This window comes from Pyxicephalus adspersus, chromosome Z, assembly GCF_032062135.1.
Source record: "Pyxicephalus adspersus chromosome Z, UCB_Pads_2.0, whole genome shotgun sequence".
NCBI classification, from domain to species: domain Eukaryota; kingdom Metazoa; phylum Chordata; class Amphibia; order Anura; family Pyxicephalidae; genus Pyxicephalus; species Pyxicephalus adspersus.
The window spans coordinates 8,379,791-8,386,202 of NC_092871.1; the positions used below are offsets into that span (position 1 = coordinate 8,379,791).

A 6,412-nucleotide genomic window follows, 5' to 3' on the forward strand; every position below is an offset into this window, starting at 1 on the left:
AATCAGGCTCACTGGATGCATTTCAAGAAGGCATGTAGAGGAGTCTGCTGGGCTTTTTTATGCAACTTCATTCAGCAGCTAAGTAAATGCCAACGTGGTTACACAGGAGATAGAGGTACAATGGTTACAACAGGGCTTTTTTTCCAGAAACAAAGTGAGAATGAGAAAGGTTAAAGGAAAACAGGGGTGAATTAGATCTCAGTCGGAGGGTCATTAGATAACACCCGATAGGCATACTAAGAAGTCTAATCAAATGTGGATAAAATGTGTTTTTAAGTATTCCCAGGTAAGGTTGCAATGTAGGACTCCCATACTGCAAAGAAGGGGCCAGCCTTCAGCTCTTTATCCAAAGATGCTTCTATCCAGTCCCTGAAACACATATTGTAATTCCTAAGGTGGAAAAACGTAAGGTGGAAGGGTCCTGACTTATCCACTTGTGCAATATTGACTTTTTGTCCACCAGTGATATAATGGACTAAAGTTTCCCAAATCCTTTGACAATACGTATCCTCTGTAAAGAGTGGATTTTCTGACCTCAGCAGGGTACAACCTTCCACCACAGGTCTGAATAGCCTGTGCATGGGGACAAATATTTCTAACCTTTTCTATCTTCCTACATCACACAGAGACCGGTCCCTGGCATACCTACTAAGGTGGTGAAGCCAGGACAAGCCAGTACAGCAATTTATATGGGGCTTCAGGTCAGTATGGCTGGCCATTGCTTTAGATGACAGCAGTGGGCAATGGGAGTGGTGAACACCCATGCCCACTCTCTGTCCCAAACAATGACCTAATCCCTGACCATTAATTGGCACAAACAAAATATGCCCTGAATCTGTCAAAAGGAATTTCTTTGCATCCCTTCAATGCACAATTTTAAATAAAACTTTTTTGTTTCTGTACTATTTTTTCTTTTGCAGTTAATTTTTATAGAACTGTTCTCAAATAAGAAATCTTCAGAGGGCAAGCTTTGGGAAGGGTTCTTAAAATGTGGCTTTCATAAAGATTTTGAAATTTGGTTGGTTCACACACTGCTCCTCTACATCAGTAGGTTCAATGAGGCTGTAGCATGCACATGTTCTCCCCAGCTTCTTTTAGCTGAGCGCACCACCCGGCACTATTCAGTGACCACCCCGCTGTTTTTGGGTGGTAACAATACAAGATCACCACCTGCCTACAGCTTCTTCCCACCCAGCTTATCACACATTTCTGAGGAAAATACTGCATGCAATTACAGCCACAACAGGAAGCTGGTGGTCATCTAATACCGACCCCTGGGAACTTCCTCGTTCGTAAGTGGACATTGGAGTAACTTGTTTTAATTGTTAATTTGTAAAACCAAGTTTTCAAACTTCAGTTTTAAACTTTATGAACAACTAAAAAAATGCATTCCTTATGTCCAGTTTATATTTGATAAAAATGAGGCTTGTTGGCAAATGATATGTAAAACAGGCACAAGGCTACTGTCCCCTTCTAATACACAACACATAACTCTGGCACATTTTGGACATTTCTATACTGCACTCTCAGCATGTTAAACATTCAGGTTGGTGTGGCAAAGTCATAGCCAGTGAATGTGGCTGTATATATAGAGCTACTCATTTTCCATAATCCATAACGATTGGAAGGTGCCTGGCAGACATCAAAAATTCTGGATTCCTTAGGATATTATGGTGCCTTGTGATTTCTACAATGTTTAAGAATGATGATGAATCAGTATTTAGTTAATCTAGCCATAAAATGTTCCATAAAAGCATTGAATTAAACCTATACCCAACCACTTATATCTCATACAAGCTTTAACATGATGATGTCACTTCAAAAGTTGTTTTCAACCAAAAATTCTTGTTCTGGTACTTTGCTCTGTTTTAGGGTGACAAAAGTCCCCCAGTTTCACGTTCTCATTGTCACCCTGTTACATTGGCCCTGTTACACTGACACCCAGTCCACCATTCTGGTCCACTGATATTACCAGAATCAGAAGGCTAGTCGTGAGCAATGGTACAGCCCAAGCATGAGCAAATATAAAGGGTAAAATGTAAAAAAAAGAATCTAACACAGAATAAGTTCCCATCCTGCACCTAAGTTTATTATTATCGATCACCAGAGGTTCTGCTAGTTCCAGTAGTGCTCTAACCTGCTTCTGTCAAAGTGTGATCTACCTTGATATTATTATTATTATTATTATTATTAATACACAGTATTTATATAGCACCATCATATTACACAGCGCTGTACAAAGTCCATAGTCATGTCACTAGCTGTCCCTCAAAGGGGATCACAATATAATGCCCCTACCATAATCATATGTCTTTAATACAGTCTAAGATCTATTTGGGTGGGAAGCCAAATAACCCAACTGCATGTTTTTGGGATGTGGGAGGAAACAGGAGTACCCGGAGGAAACCCACACAAACACAGGGAGAACCTGCAAACTCCATGCAGATATGTCCTGGTTCAAACCTGGGAATCAGCGTTGCAAAGGCCAGAGTGCTAACCACTGAGCCATCGTGCTGCCACCATGTTTTCATGCTCCTTAGTTTTACTTTGACCCATGAAAACACAAAAGTGCAATGAAAGTACTGCCAATTTAGAGGTAGACAGGATGGCAATGTTGTATCTAAACTTAGAAACCTTCCAAGACAATGCACTTAGCTGGTATATTTTAATTGAAAACAAAACATGTAAATAAGGTTTAAACAATTTTACATTGCATTTTTGCACTGCACAGACGTGAGTTTGGGTGATGGATCTTCCTCCAAATGTACCAATCTCAATATGCACGCATGGGTTTAAGCAGCCCACAGCCTCCTTGGTATATGCGAAGCAATATCGCAGGAGTCTATGGTTTTCCCCTTCAGTCTTTACCGCCTCATCAGTAAAGATGGAAGGGGATTGGTCCTCAACAAAAAAAACACATTTTTTCCATTTTATAATAAAATGTTAGGTCCACTTTAAGCCTTCTCACCAAAATACAAAAAAGGAAAAGCAATTAGGTTTTGGACTTTTTTTTCTTGCTTTCTGAATGAAAGCATAGGGTGATTTGGCAGAAACAAGATGCCATATGGTAAGTGAGCTGCTAATCCTTGTCTTGCTGACTTTGTCTGCCTCTCATCCTTGGATTAGGAAACGTAACTCTTGCTGACAGCACCTCCTCACACTCCCCTCCTGGTACATTTTATTTATGCTTAAATCTTTTATTTTTTTTACATCCCTTCATCTTGGTCCACCAAATCTCCATCTTGCTCATGAATTATTTTTAGACTGTTACCTGCTGGTGATTGATGCCCCAATTCGGCAAACAAAAAGTTCTTGCAACCCCCTTTTTGCCCTTCAAATTCCTATTCTAAATGGATTCCAACAGCAGTGACTCGGAAGACCCCTCCGCACCCCTTCTGCCTGCTACCCCCCCAGATGATGATGATGATGTGGATGTAGAAGATGCTTTTGAGACACTAGCAAGGGTGACGCCGTCTCCAGAATCTGTCCCATGGGAGCAGCGCAGCACCAAGATGAAGATTGTATGCCTGGCAGATAGAATTTTCTTGTTCTTCCTGGCCATCTTCCTTCTGGTTTTGGTAGGAGAGGTCTCCTACATACTTTATCACATCATTCCATTGCATGGTTTATTCGAGTATTTGAAGTATCATCTGCTGATGCAGGAGGAGGGAGAGGAAGATTACGAACTCTGAGGTAAGAAGAGTATGGTAGACAGTGGACAACATGCAGGAGAAATGCTTGGAATAGTGTAAATCTTTGGATAGACATAGCAAATGGCAGAATTAGTGGAATGACCCCCACATCAGGCACAGCAAGCCAAGTACAAATGAAGTCCAATCAATACACAAGAATACATTAAAGGATGAACAGTTGGGTAGAAGTCGAAGGCAGGCAGGGAGACTTGTATCCTAGGCATGAGCAAAAAAAAAAAACAAACCAGACAATAGGCAGAAGTTTACTTACTTGGTAAATGAGGATCAGGTGTGCACCTAGAAAACTGAGCTGCAGTGCTGAGTAACAACAAGGTACGACTGATCACAAAAAGAAAATTCATTCAAATGTTGGGCTCACCATACAGAGTATAACTTAAACAATCTTTATACAAAAAAGTTATGTATATACAAAAATATTATGTAATATATAGCCCTTTGTAAATATCCTACTGATCTGAGTGTAATCAGAATTTAATTGTAAATTTTGTGCTCAGTCTATTAAAGGGAACCTGAGAAAATAATTTACATCAGTAATGTTGGGTTCCATTGGGTAAAATCACTTTCTGTGTTCTGGTATGTTTTGATGTCTTCTGATATCTCCTTTCCAGTGGAGAACAGAGCCAACAGTGGACCTTCCCACCAAATCACCATAGGGGCCCCTTTGGCTGAGGAGGGTATGGGGCCCTTGTGCACCTCCCTACATCCGCACCTGCTTCCTACTGGAGCACCTAATTGTAGTCCCTCATCCCAGTGAAGGACGTTCATGCCTTCTACTGCATTCTACAAAATGAATTTGTGGCAAACGTTTAAAAATTGTTATAGAAAGAGGTCAACAATGATAATGTATAGCACAGAGAATAAAAGGTATAGATATACTTGGGGATCTCCCATTTATAATAAGGTAGTTGGAGAGCAAAGATGATGCATCAGATGTTTTCTGTGCATGGCTCCTTATTCCATTTCAGCCACACATAGGTGAAAACAGCAAATCTACAATACCTGTAGGTGCCAAGAAGCCTAATAAAGTAAAATCAGGAGTACGCTTGTTACCTATTCCAACTTTAGATGATTTCTGAAGAATATCAGGTGTCCCTAACTTCAAGTGTTCTTGCGGAATCAGTATTTATGAGCTGCCTGCCGACTACATAATGCACCCCAATACATTTATAGTTCAATTAGTCTTTATTGAAATTTTTCAAGTAGGTATAGGAAATCCAGAAAACAAAAAGAAAGAATAAAGATTACAAAATACAATACATAATAAGACAAAACATAACCAAATACAAGTCTGTTGTACTTTTTTTAAATACATAACGGTAATAATACAATACTAACAACATAGCAACATAACATAATACCAAATTATCTCGACATATTACAGATAGGGTTTTTTTAACCACCCCAATACATTTAATATCACCGATATTCATGGGGCATTTCCTTCTTCACCATCTTTCCCTTTCCCTAAATATTAAAGCCAAAATGAGGATGTTGTTTCTGCAGCCTAAACCTTGAAATACATTAACATTAGCATACCCTCATACTTGATAATTTCAAAGTTTTTGCGACATCTACATACATGTAGAACAAAGACAGGTTCACTTTATTGCCAGCCAACAGCTTCTTCCACCTTATTTTGCCAATACAATGCTCAATCTCCAGGAGCAAGAACTAATACATTTTACATATTGTTATGAGAATAAGTTACATTTTCTCCAAAGTGACAGTGCTTGTGTTTGGTAAGTGATCACTTGGGTACTTACCTTGCTAAATGGTGGTGGTGGGAAGTTCCAAGTCATACTTTGGCACCAATACAGGGACTTTGGAAGTTTAAACAACCAGTGGAGCAGCCATTAAAATATATCAGTTGCTTCTTTGCATAGTAATGGATCGTATTAAAGTAATCATTATCATTTAGTTCACATTCTGCTCCCTTGGTAATTCATTACCTAACTCATAGTATTGTGTGTCTGCAGATAACTTCTGGAAGATGGAAATACAACAGAAGACAATATGAAAACCTGGACTTCATCTCTATATTTACCAAGAAGGAAATGGACTCAATAGTTTCTGTGAAATGGCAATCATTATGTCTATATCATACCCAACAACTCTGCTTATTTTAATTTACTGTATGTACATAACCCTGTGTGTTGTCAAACCATACATTGCAATATTACACTCAATATGGCTCAATGATAAAATGTTACTTTGTATAATTTAACTTGATATATGCCAGTTTCAAAGAATTACATTATAGGCTGAAATCTATGCAGATCATTGAATTCATTTTCAAAATACATACTGTACAGGTAGTTCCCGAGATAAGGACATCCGACATACAGACACCTCCTAGATACGAACAGGGCTTGTGTGCAGGATGAAGGCTTTATTGGAGGGGGGGTCTGCATGACTTGCTGAAGAAATCTTTTGCTAAACACAGCTGAGGTTGTGGGTGATCCTAAGGACTGAGCTCTTTCTGCAGCCTCTTGTAACTCCTTAATGACCAAGACAAACTCTGCAGTTGTCTCTTTTACATATCAAAGCACAGCTTGCTCCAGAAGTTAATGAATGTCTAGGCTCCATAAAGTTTTTTTTTTTGCTTTGTTTGTGATTACATCACATTAAGGATTTTATACAGTAACTGACACCACACTGCCTAATAATATGTTGAGACAAACATCTATCCTAATTGCATT

The 6,412-nt window shown here is 39.1% G+C and overlaps 1 long non-coding RNA gene across 1 annotated transcript; it reads left to right on the forward strand.

Moving 5' to 3' along the window:
- Positions 1 to 3,108: 3,108 nt before the first annotated feature.
- Positions 3,109 to 5,917, forward strand: LOC140344009 (uncharacterized). Its single transcript, XR_011923445.1, has 2 exons — positions 3,109 to 3,693; positions 5,690 to 5,917. It is a non-coding gene; the product is annotated as an uncharacterized lncRNA (long non-coding RNA).
- Positions 5,918 to 6,412: the final 495 nt, after the last annotated feature.